The sequence below is a fragment of the Macadamia integrifolia genome, unplaced genomic scaffold (genome assembly GCF_013358625.1).
Source record: "Macadamia integrifolia cultivar HAES 741 unplaced genomic scaffold, SCU_Mint_v3 scaffold484, whole genome shotgun sequence".
Classification (NCBI taxonomy): domain Eukaryota; kingdom Viridiplantae; phylum Streptophyta; class Magnoliopsida; order Proteales; family Proteaceae; genus Macadamia; species Macadamia integrifolia.
The window spans coordinates 169,355-181,852 of NW_024870464.1; positions in this window are offsets into that span (position 1 = coordinate 169,355).

The window sequence follows — 12,498 nt, forward strand, 5'->3', positions numbered from 1 at the left end:
GTGTTGATAAAAACGAGCAAAAGCTGAAAACAAAAAAATACAAGCGAAATATAATAATACACAACCCAAATCAAAGAGAAGATCTAGGCATTGGGTGAAGATCTAAAGATAGATCCCAAGCTTTTTTTCTTTTTCTTTTTTCCTGATAAATTTGATAGTTGCAGAATACAAACAAGCATAAGCTGAAAACAAAAAAATACAAGCAAAATCTAATACATAACCCAAATCGAAAAGAAGATCTAAATATAGATCCCAATTACATAGCCTAAATCAAAGAGAAGATCTAGGCATTAGGTGATGATCTAAAGATAGATCCAAGCTTTTTTTCCCCCTGAAATTTTTGATAGTTGCATAATAATAGTAGATAGAGCTTTAACAGTAGAGACTAGAGAATTTGAATACTGGATTCTAAATGGTATTCTAGTATTATTTATGGAAATAAAATCTAAGTTATTTTTTCCCTCCCTATGATTCTTATGTACCAATAGAATTATCCATACTGGAATCATGTTACAGTTTCATTAAAAAAAAAAAAAATGCATTGAAGGTTCTGCCTTCTGCGTGTTACATGTGTGACAAACAAGATTTATGTTAGGTTTCTTCTCTGGTTGGGTATGGACAGAATTTTCACCCTCATTTATGTCAACTACATACCAATAAAATAAATCCTGTACTGGAATTATATTCGGCCATTAAAGAACATAACTAGCCACAAGAGAGGTGGCTTTCATTTTGTCTTTCAGGGGGAGGGCCCTCTGAGATGAAAGTATAACTATGTGTGTGAAAGAGTAGTTGAGCCATTGAAGCTGTGGACCTTCTATAGCCCTTTGGATCACAAAGTACCATTTGTGAGCCATTGAAGCTCGATCCAGCTATGGTAGTTGCTATGTACCAATAATGGTGATATATATATATATATATAAACAAAAAATTAGATGGTAGTGCACTAGTGAAGCTTGTGGGTTGTCATTTCTCAGGCCTAAAGGTTGAATTGAAATAGATGCAGTTTACTACTAATGTCATATTAATACTATTTGAGTGCTTGGTGTCAAAATGAGAAATTTGGTTAATTATACAACAAAATAGTAGCTAGAATTGGCACAAAAAAAGTGTTAAGATGATTTGTTGTAAAAATTAAAGAGAACAAATAAACGCAGAAAATAATTCCAAGGGGTAGCCGAGTTGGTAAGGGACCTTCTGTGATACCCTACTTTCTAAACCCGGTCTAATTTCTCAGTTGATTCGGTTTGATCATGCAGGACCTGAACCTGCATGAGCCATGGTGGGTACTTTATGGGGCATGGTGGCAAGGGTGACTCTGAACTCGAGTTGGCCAAATGAGTTGGAGTCAGTGCCTAATGAAGTCCGCGTACCCAGGCCGTGCACTTGTATGTACCACGAGGCCATGTTCGCATAATAAAGGTACGTAACCATATTTTACACCAAGTACGCGTGTTGATTTGTTTTTGAGAGTAAAATACGTGTCGGGGCTGAGCCCCATCGTAAATCCCAATGTTTAGGCTGTGTTCTGGCTAACTGGTGGGTGGTCATACGTGGTTCGGACCCACCAATGTGACCTACTACTCTAGTCATTAGATATTTTGACCCCCCTATAAATAGAATTTATTACATTGCTTTCACCTCATTTATTGTTCTACACGGTAGTTGAGAAAAGTAAAGAAGAGAGAAAAAGGAGAAAGAGGAGAGAGGAAGGAAGAAGAAAATGACGAAGGAAGTGACCGTCGTTTGTCGTCGGGGTCAGATCTCTTGAATCCGACCCGGATTAATGATCGTCGTCTCGAGATCTACAATTTAAGGTGAGAAGTCCACATTCCTTAAGCTCTTATAAAACCCTAGGTGAAACCCTTCCATTTGGGTAGCAATCCTTTGGATCTTGTTATGATCTCTTAAGAATGTGAATCTAAGGTTTAATAAAGGTTCTATACGTTGTTCATGAAGGATTTAGAGGAAGACTTGCAAGATTTGTGGAGCATTTGTTGATCTCTTGAGCTAAAGAGAAGATTTGGGATTTTGAGGTGATTCTTAAGCAAAGAGGCAAGATCCACGCTTAAGACTTTGGATCGACCTTAGATCTAGGTTGGAATCATGATTTGGAGCCTTAGATTTGTGGAAAATGTGGTCAAATTGACCCATAGTGGTTTTCCCAAGGTGGGATGAAGAATAAAAGAGAACATAAAAAATCGTGGTTCTGACTGGTGGGTGCCTGGGAAAGATCAGACCCACCAATCCAGCACCCGCCTGTTTTAGGTAGGCTACTGGCTCAACCAGTGAGCAAGACCGGCATGCTACTTGGCCTACCGCTTTCGGCTCGCCAGTCCAGACAGTGTTGTTGGCTCGACAGGAGAGCAAGACTGGTGGGTGACCCGGCCTATCGGTCCAGACAATGTCCCTGGGTCGAGCGACGAGCAAGGACTGGTGCGTGCCTTGCCCATCGGTTGACCCACCTATTTGACTTTTCAGGTTTCGATTGGGCCTAAATTGTTGGGTATGTTGTAACCCGATAATCACTGAGGGGGTGAATCAGTGAGTCCAATTTCGATCCCCAAAAACCTGTTCAGTGTCTGACCCAGAAAAACCTGATACACCTGTCCCTGTTTGCACACAGTCCTATGCACGCTCAACCTCTCATAAGCATCTCCAAGTGTGCACACCCATTCTGCATTCCACGCACTTCAATATAAAATGCAAACAACAAGCACCCACAACATAGGGTTTTTACGAGGTTCGACAATTTACCTACAGACTCGGAGTAGTGCTTGTAAAGGTTTCGTACCTACTCAATACACTATTTTTGACTGCATCCATAATCAGGAGCACCCACACCCAATTTTCTCAAGCCGAAGTGAGACGGCACTCGCAGTGTCGGTACAATGTGTAGCACCCACTACACGAGAGCATCCACTTCCAATGCTTAGCACCCATTAAGCACTTAATAAAAATATAATTAAATTGGGCTTATATCAATGCCCTATAGTTAAGCTCTGCCTAGCATATACATCCACGACTAGCTGGCATGCTTACAGTTCATCTACAACTAACCTAGCATGTATACATTCATCCACAACTACCCCTAACATACATACATGCATATAATGTAAATCAAATGTTAGAGAATCTCACAATCGATTACTTGGGGTGACTGAAAACTTGTACTGACAAGTTTGGTGTTCACACCTTCTCTCTCCTTGGCTTCTTACTCTTTAAAGCAAACACATATTTGCTTTCTTCTCTTCCTCCTTGGCTTTGAGTTAATGTATCATTAACACACCTCAAGCACCTCTTTTACCTCCTTTAATGGCCTAAGAACATTAATCATCAAGTATTCATGTTCATTCAAGGGCCAACAAAGAGGGGTTATGTCGGTGGCACATACCTTCCTTCACTGAAAACTCATTTTTCTTACTGCCATGGTGTAGAGCTTGAAAAAACGAAGTAGCAACTTGATTCACCCAAATCCGAGTTAAAATGAGGGAGATATGACCATTTGAAGTTGGAACAATGAGATAGCCTGAAATGAAATCTTTGTACGGGTGGCGTAGGTTATGCCGGTGGCATGCGCAACAGAAGCACAAATCTGACCCTATATCTCATCAAAAGGAATCTCTTAATCTAGAATATCCGATTAAAATAACAGATAGTAAATCTCAATGATAAGATTTGAATAAGGGAGTCAATTGATGACGTCATGCTGACGTTAGTGGTCAGCTGTCACTTTTTGTTGTCGATTTTTGATTGGTTGTTTTTTCCGGATTTTAAGGGAGCTTGTCTCCCACTCACAAAAGTGAAACACTTATCAACCATTGGATCCAAATCCTTCAAGATTGGTTTTAATCAGATCTCATGAAATCCTTAAGATCGAAATCTTTTTAATACCTTCTATGCACGTGCAAAACACCACAACATACCCTGATAAGGTGTAGCGCCAGAGCATCAAGGCTTATGCACCTAACCAATCAAATCCCACGCGCAAGCATCTATCATGTCAGCGCAAAATCTCAGCAGCCTTTGGATGGGCATCAAGCCTACGTGGTCGAATTTGGACCATCTATTTCACTTCCCTTACTCCTCTTTATTACAATCAGGCCCCTACCTTCATATATTTAAGTGCTTAAAGACCCCCTGCAACTCAGACCTTCAAAATCTTGAAATTACACAAAAGCCCTTCAAATTTTAAAAATAAATTCTGAAAAATCCACCCAACACCGAGAGCAAATGATGAATTTTTGGTTTGGATTTTTGGACCGACCTCACGGAAACACATATAACTTTTCATACGATATCTGATCGAGATGAAACAAAGTGCGTTGGAACCATGACTGGTCACTCTATGACTTTCCAGAAGACCCAATCATCTAACTTAGCCATGTAAAAAGATCAAAATGCCCCTAGACATTTCTAATGCTGCATCTTTCTCATATGGAATCAGAACACGATGAAATCAGAACCGTTGGAAAGATTAGATTTTTGTCGTATCGTTACATGGAGAACACTTCATTTAAAAAATTCATCTTCAATATCGAAACTACTCTCGACTGTCACAAATGTCATAACTTCTTCATACGGTATTGAAATGCGACAAAATCGGATGCACTGGACTAAATAAATTACAATCTATATTTTTCATGAGGAAATGATCTTCCAAAAATATCATTTTCATTGTTGAAAATTCTCCCAAGCATAAATAGGCTAATTTTACCAGTTTTGACCCATAAACCCGCACCACCTACCATGGATGAATCAAACCACTCCATGCACACAATGTGACTATGTTATCTCATCGATAATACTCAACGTTATCATGTCATCACTTTCGGCCACGTCACTCAAACTGACCACATCATCACTGCCACTTGGTTGGGTTGCCAACAAGAACAACCATACAACAAGAAGGTATCCTTCTTTAGTGATTTTAAACATGTTAGGATCATTATACCTCATTATTTATGATCATAAAGTGGAGATACGCTAAATCCAACTCTTTTCATGATAGGTTGTACTAGAGACTGGAGTCATCACACACCGAATCTTTCTCGTACTAAGGGTGACCTTTGTACATAACTAAATAAGTGGGAATAGGACATTGCATCATGTTATCCTGGTTGTAGACTAGCCATGTCATCATATTATTATTGTGTAGACTAATCATCCATATGTGTCATTTGCATGCATTGATGTGTGCATTAAGAAATTCACTTATGACTTGACATACTGATATCTTTAATTGTTAAATACCTATTCTTGCTTTGTGATATGAGATGGATGACTTTAAATTATTGAATATGATGCTTGCCAGACTAGATGTTATAGTCGGCTTGGACACGAATGCGTTAGTGGCCCGTGAAATGGGACGCGGTGGCACTATGCAGTCATACTATCTCATATAGGAGCATGCGATTAGAAATGACATATACTACGACCCTTCCCAGCAGGGATTTAAGTGTTGGGTATATCACTGGGGGGAAGCCCAAGGTTGTGAATCAATGGTGGCGGTTAGAAGTACACCCAGCTGATCATTAGGACTGTCGGCAACTTCGGTGATATAACAAGAGGGCTAATTGTACTGCTTTTAATTTAAGGTCGCTGTGGGTTGGCAATTTACTTTAATGTTGCTCTGGGTGAGCATTTTACTTTAATGTCGTCGTGGGTCGGCACTTTACTTTCCGATACCAATGGCTGGCCTTCTCTAGCAACCCTATGGACGTATCACGGGATGTGGTTCGTGACTCGCACTCGGAGCATACGTGCACAGTGGTTGCGAGTAGCACATGACCTATGACTTACAATTGTTGTCTAGGTGGACTAAGATAATAAAATTAATTGTACATATATAGGTTCATTTGTTTTACGTATACTTGTTTGGTCTTTCTTTTCACTTACTAGGCTAGTGAGCTCATTCCACATGCACACTATTTTTAGTTGATCTTGTAGGTTATCCGGTCGAAGAGCTAGAGTCGGGACCCACTGTGGAATTTTCAATCGAGGATTAGTGGGTCCCCAAAGATCACGGGCAAGGGCCAAGTGCCTGTGCGATTGTTGTGTTGCGAGTCAGCAACATTGATACCATACAAAGATTTTTTTTTTATTATTTTGGAAATGTTACTTCTTTTGTATTTTGGATGTTTAAATTATATTTCTTGCATATATATCATGCCTACCGGCACAAATGTAAATGTATTATGTAATACAATTTGGGTATCAATAGTATTGGGGCATTTACAGGTATATATATGTAAGACTTCTGCTGAAATATAGATTTTACTTGACTTAACATGTGTATAATGTGTTGTGGTTACTATATCAAATGATTCTGGCAGGTTTTGGGTTAACAGGTATTAACTCAGTCACTGGTTCGATTCTGTATGGAACGGGGCGTGACACCTTCGCCTCAGGAAGTGTGTAGTTCTGAGTTCGATTCATCTTATCTCCTTGGGGCCACACATATGGGGGTTTTTAGTGTTTTTCACTACTCTCAGTGAAAGTTAAGTAGCTCTCATTCAACCCTGGTATAACTCTGTCCATGCAGTTGTGGGGTCAGTATGAGCCCGCGGGACAAGTTAGGCCAAAGACCTAGATCCCCATCATTAGCAAAAATAAATAGATAAATAAATATAACAAATTAAACATGGTTGGAAGCCTCCCTCTTTCCTTTTTCTCAAGATATTTTTCCTTATGTTACTTTTCATAGTGGTTGAGTTTAATTAATTTTCTAAAAATGTAAGAATTTTTCAAATGAGAAAACTTAGAAAAGGCATGTTGTCTTCAGAATCTAATCTGTGATTACATGGATAACCTAAACACCAAGAACTAAAGAAGATAAAATCCAGATCGGCCTCTAGGGAACTCTCCAATGTTAAGTCTTTTTTTTTTCTTTTTGTTTGCTAAAAGTTAGCAAAAGAATATATCAATAGATTGGAATACAAGCACAAAAGACAGAGAGAAAACAACCATTGGATCACCCCTCCACGTTCGGCATGGCCATCAGCAGAGAAGCAATCCAATCAAAAGAAAAAAAATTCTCAACTTATGTAAATCTATATCTTGGTCTCAATTGAGAGTCCCAACATATATCATGGAGAGCAAAAGAAGGCGCAGTATCCCAACTTCTTGACAATCTTGTTGTAGCTACGTGATTTGCTAACCCATTAGCCACACCATGCACTTCAGGATAACAATGAGAGATATACCATGTGATACTATACATGTATTGCTTGAAGAGCCACCATTTCTCCTGAAAGCAACATGGGATTTTTTTTTTTTAATGCAAATCACTACCGTCTGTGAATCACATTCTATCCATAGCATACTAACATTCAAAGAAGACACATGATGTAAACCTAAGCAGAAAGCAGCGAACTCCACCATTAATTAGTATCAAGTCCTTCATATGAGATGAAGCAAATCAGTGGAGAACCACCACTATCATTGAAAATATCTCTAGCTCCTTATCGGCCTAGCCGGATTACCTAGGGAACATCCATCGATATTCAACTTTTAAAATCCAACCCGAGGGTAAGACAAAAAAATATCAACAATCTTCTTAGGAGGAGGTCTTGTAATAGTTACCAACAAGTCCATGATTGAAGAGATATGAATTTTAGCAATCATACAATACTCTTGCGATTCATGCAAGAGAAATTTCACCATTAAGGCAGAAGGCTGGTATTCTTTATTATAACAACGATTATTTCTTTCCTTTAATGATTGAAAAGGAACTAAAATAACAACTCTAAGACACACCTTCCCCAGATGAACGACTGAACCTTTTCTCCTCCACCAGGAAAATATCTTCTCAATGGATGGAAAACCACACCAACTTTGATCAAAGAATTGCAATAGCTCAGACTAGACTGAACCTGCAAAATCACACTCTAAAAAAGTATGCTTGCAGAGAAATTGATAGGGACTGAACAATCAGCTAGAAGCATATCAACAATTCTACCTTCATTCAACCATCAATCATACCAGAAACTGACAGAGCACCCATCGCCAATAATCCACCTCAAAAGCACAAATAAACTCCCATATTTTTTAAAAAAGAAATTTCTTAAGGAAAAAATTTGGTTGCAACCCATGTAGCAGCCAAGTAGCAACCAAGTAGCTGCGACCCCTGCTCATAGCCAAAGAAATGGAATAATTCAATTTCTCCCATGGATTCACAAATACCCTCCTAAGTTTTAGTACTTTCAAAAATACACTTCAAGATTCCATTTCTTTGGTTGTGGGCAGGGGTTGCAGCTACTTGCAATCTAGACAAGATGGATGATGTAATATTGGTCTGTTTGAGAGAACCATTATAGTAGCAACAAATCGACCACGCAAAAAGGTGGCAAACCCGGAGTTCTCCAATTTAACAAACCAACAGAATTTTACGAGAAAGGCTAAGTTGATCTCCGTTAACCAATAAATACCTAAACCCTCTTCCTTTTTTTAGATTCAATGCCTAAGTCATATTCGAGCAATAACACAGTAAGATGAGGGGTGTGGACTAGGCAATAACATACAAAATTGTGAACCCAAGTGCCTAATGCCCGGCCTCTCCTATTTACAGAATGAGGTGAGGTAGAGTCCTACATGAATATGGGAGTCCTCCCGGGATAAAGCGTTAAGTCATGCTCTTTATCCGTAAGGTGAAGGAGAGTCCAATCACAAAGGGCCCGTTTGTTTAGAGGGGAGTTGGGGGTGGGATAGTTTTCAGTTGGGACCCACATGTTAGTGGGGTGAAAGACAGAAAAGTAAAAATGTGGTGAAGTAACTGTAGCATCCCACCCCATAATGTTTGGTTGGGTGGGGGTTGGGAGGAGAGAGAGAGAGAAGAGAGACAGAGACCTTAGAGGCTTAGACTTTAACAAAAGAAAGATAATCTGAAGAAATCTACAAAGATAATCAACAGTACCCATTCTCTTCTCTCCGATCTAGGTTACTTAGTCTCAGTCTTAGTCTTCCACGTTTGCTTACCTGTAATTCTTTTGGATGACATAGGGAAAGAAGATCGATCTTCAAAATCATCAATAGTACTTCACGATAAATTTTTTTTTTTAACCCTTGGAACTCATTTTGGATAACGCAGGTGGAAGAAGAAGAAGATGAGAAATCATATTTGGCGGGAAGCCTAAGTTCACAATCACAATCAAGCGGTGGTACTGTTTTCTTTCCTTGTGGTTTTTTTGTCGTTCCATCAGGATTTGTATCGGTTAATGATAAATCTCTGGGCAGTGATGGTGATGTAGCATCACCTCCTTCAGATCATCTGTCGGTGTTTTTAAGATCCAGCAAAGAGTCGTCGAAAAAGTCGACGGGATCTGACGGAAAATTGAGGCTTAGATAGTGTGAGTGGTTTTAGTCCAAACAAAATCCTTAGAGAGAGAGAGAGAGAGAGTCGTTGAACAATGAACATTACCGCCCCACAAAGTCCCACCAATTGGAAGGGGGTGGGGTGAAGGCCACATCAGCAGACAGGGAAAACTCGTTTCCTAAGGTTGTCTGAACATTTTACTACCCCACTCAACCAAACGTTATACTTTTACATGGGGGTTGGAAAAATCCGTACCATAATCCCACCCCATCAAAACTCTTCTAAACAAACGGGCCTGAAGTGATTCTGCTATCGAGGAGCTCCTTAGGGAGTCCAAGTCCCATTATGGCTCTACGAACCAAGAGTCCGTTTCCTAATAGAACTTTATTGCTCTAGCCCGTTTTCCATCTTCAATAGGTTTTCTGCCACATGTTAACTACCCCATGGACAGATTATTTTTACATATATCAAGGTGAAATCACTCTATGGTCCATGGGCTCTATGGAGAGGATCTGGATCCCAAATTTGTTGGATAGGATTCCTCTCCATAGAGCCCATGGACCATAGGTGATCTCACAGCTGGGGTGACCTCGAGACGTGTGCTCAGGTCCTCCCAACCGTGGGATCACTCTATGATCCATGGGCTCTATGGAGAGGATCTGGATCCGTTTACTATTTTCATCTATCAGTATACTATGAAAGCAGGTTTCTATTCTTTCATCTTATTCTCTCCCTCCACCATGTGCCCACTTTTTGTTCTTCACATCAAAGACTAGTATTATATCGTCTAACATGGCAATCACCAAGAGTTTTCTAGCTTCCTTGTATTAGAATTGCCTTAAATGGAATCACATCATTCTTTATTTATTTAGATATATGGACTTGGCATAAGACTGAAGAAGCCACAACTTCTCTCTCATTAAGAAACTACACTTCACTTTATAAAGGTAATCTCCACAAAAAAAAAATCGCCGCTCCCCCCTCTTCTTCACTATTTCCTCCCCCCCATAAGATCGGAAAATTATATTAAAAAAATAAAGAGATACATGATTAATGTTATGGCATCCCATGATGAATACAAAAAATAAATAAATGGACAAGAGAACACTACCCTCAAGCATAGGTACACATGAATGGGCACAACCCATGAAAGGGTACGTGCAAGTATCTTCAGCGTGAGGTAGTGTGGTCTTTTCGCACCCACTATGTTTTGGCGAACGATTATTGTTTTATCTTCCAAAACAAATAGAAGAGAAGAGGCCCCACCCACTTCCGGCATTGCCATCAAGTGGGGAAACCAATCTCTATCAAAGATAAAATATTAAAATAAATGAAATCTCGATCTATACTGGGCATCATTTTTCCAATTCCTTGTTGATAGGAGAGTGGAATTCGATGATCGAAGAGGATGTCCCATCTTTCCCCACCTTCTTGTAGAAACGCAACCTTAAAACAATGCAGAAGATAATGGAAAAACAAGAACAAGCAATGCACACAGATTTACGAGGTTTGGCAAAATTGCCTACATCCCTAGTGAGATGAGATCTTGCTTCACTATCAATGGAGAATAGGGACCGTCGTCCTACCTGTCGAGGTGCTGCACCGGTACTCCCTGGATTTAACTGCAATGGAATATAAGACATCGTACACCAACACTTCTTACCCAAATAATCTTCTTCACTCCTTACCAGGGTTCATCGGTATTAGATTGGCTAGATCGGTTGGATGAGTATCTTGGATTAGGTATCGATATCTTTATCAACCAATTCTAACCAATATGGATCAATTCAAATCAGTATCAACAGAGACTAATACCAATCTGATTCTCGAGATTTAAATCCCTACTCCTCACATCTCACTCTTTATTTATTTTCATAAAACTCTCTATGTCTCTCTTCCCTCTATCACAAATAGGTTTGATCCTCCAAATGTGCATTTCTTCCTTTCATTCAAAGTCCACTTTGTCTTGCCAAATCCATGTCTCACCTTCCATCCCCTTTTTCAAACTGTCCTCGATCACTTGCTAGTTAATTTGATGGATAATATTGTATGCTATATTTTGAGACACAACATTTGGGATAGACAATCCCGAATTAGATGTGCATGAAGGCCCCCTAGCTACATAAATAGATGTCAACATTGGAGGGTATGGGGAGAAAAATACGCCAAACTTTGCCCTGCGAGGCTATTCAAGGGGCTAAGGGTGTCAATTCTAGGCCCAGCTCGACTGAACCAAACCGGTTGAAGCATGAACTGACCTGGTCCGACATGTTTATTAATTTTTCATTCTAGTGTATGGGTGCTACCCCATGGTGTATGACTGAGCCCAATCGAATAATATAACCCGATTCAACCTGACATGCTTAAAGCATGTTTACAGTCTACTTAAAGCTCGAATCCCGATATGTTTAAAGACCGTTTAGAGATAAATGTGTTATTAGCCCATTTGAAACCTGTCCAAGGCCCATTTAGCCAAATTATTGGTAGCTGATTAAAGAACAATACTTGACCGACCATTTATAAATGAGGCCATGCCTAGCATATGAGGACCGATTACTTAAACATGCCAGTCAAGGTGCAAGGTCCTAAAGTAAGAAGCCCGAATAGGCTTGACCGATTGACACCCCTAATCGGTATGGTTTTGGTTCGATGCAAGAGATATAAGGGAAACCCAAAACCGTATTGTACCAAGAACATGAATGCATTTTGAATTCCAAAGTTTGATTTTGGTATGGGGTTTCTACCACAAGCTGGGGTTCTACCCAGATTGCAGCAGAAGCGCTACAAGTCCACCCAAATCAATCCAGATAGACCTTAGGGTCAACACAAGTAAGTATCTCTTCCCTTTCCTTTTCATTTATTTCTATATTAAGCATCACATGCCATAACAATGCTTGAAATAGCATAAGTAGGTATCCACTTATCATATTTATATTTATGTTGTTACAATAATTAAAATTGCATAAGTATGTTTGTTACCAAAATAGCATTAGTATGTATCCATTTATCATATTTTCAGCACTCTCAATGCAGAGATCAATAAGAGCGCGTATAGGGCAAATTTGTAGGTTCAATTCATGCTCAATGCTTGCCAATGTGAACGTTCAATTAGTCTATTAGAATTGGCTCTATATAATGGAATCTCATCATCCATACATAATGGATTAGTTTGATATATATTATTC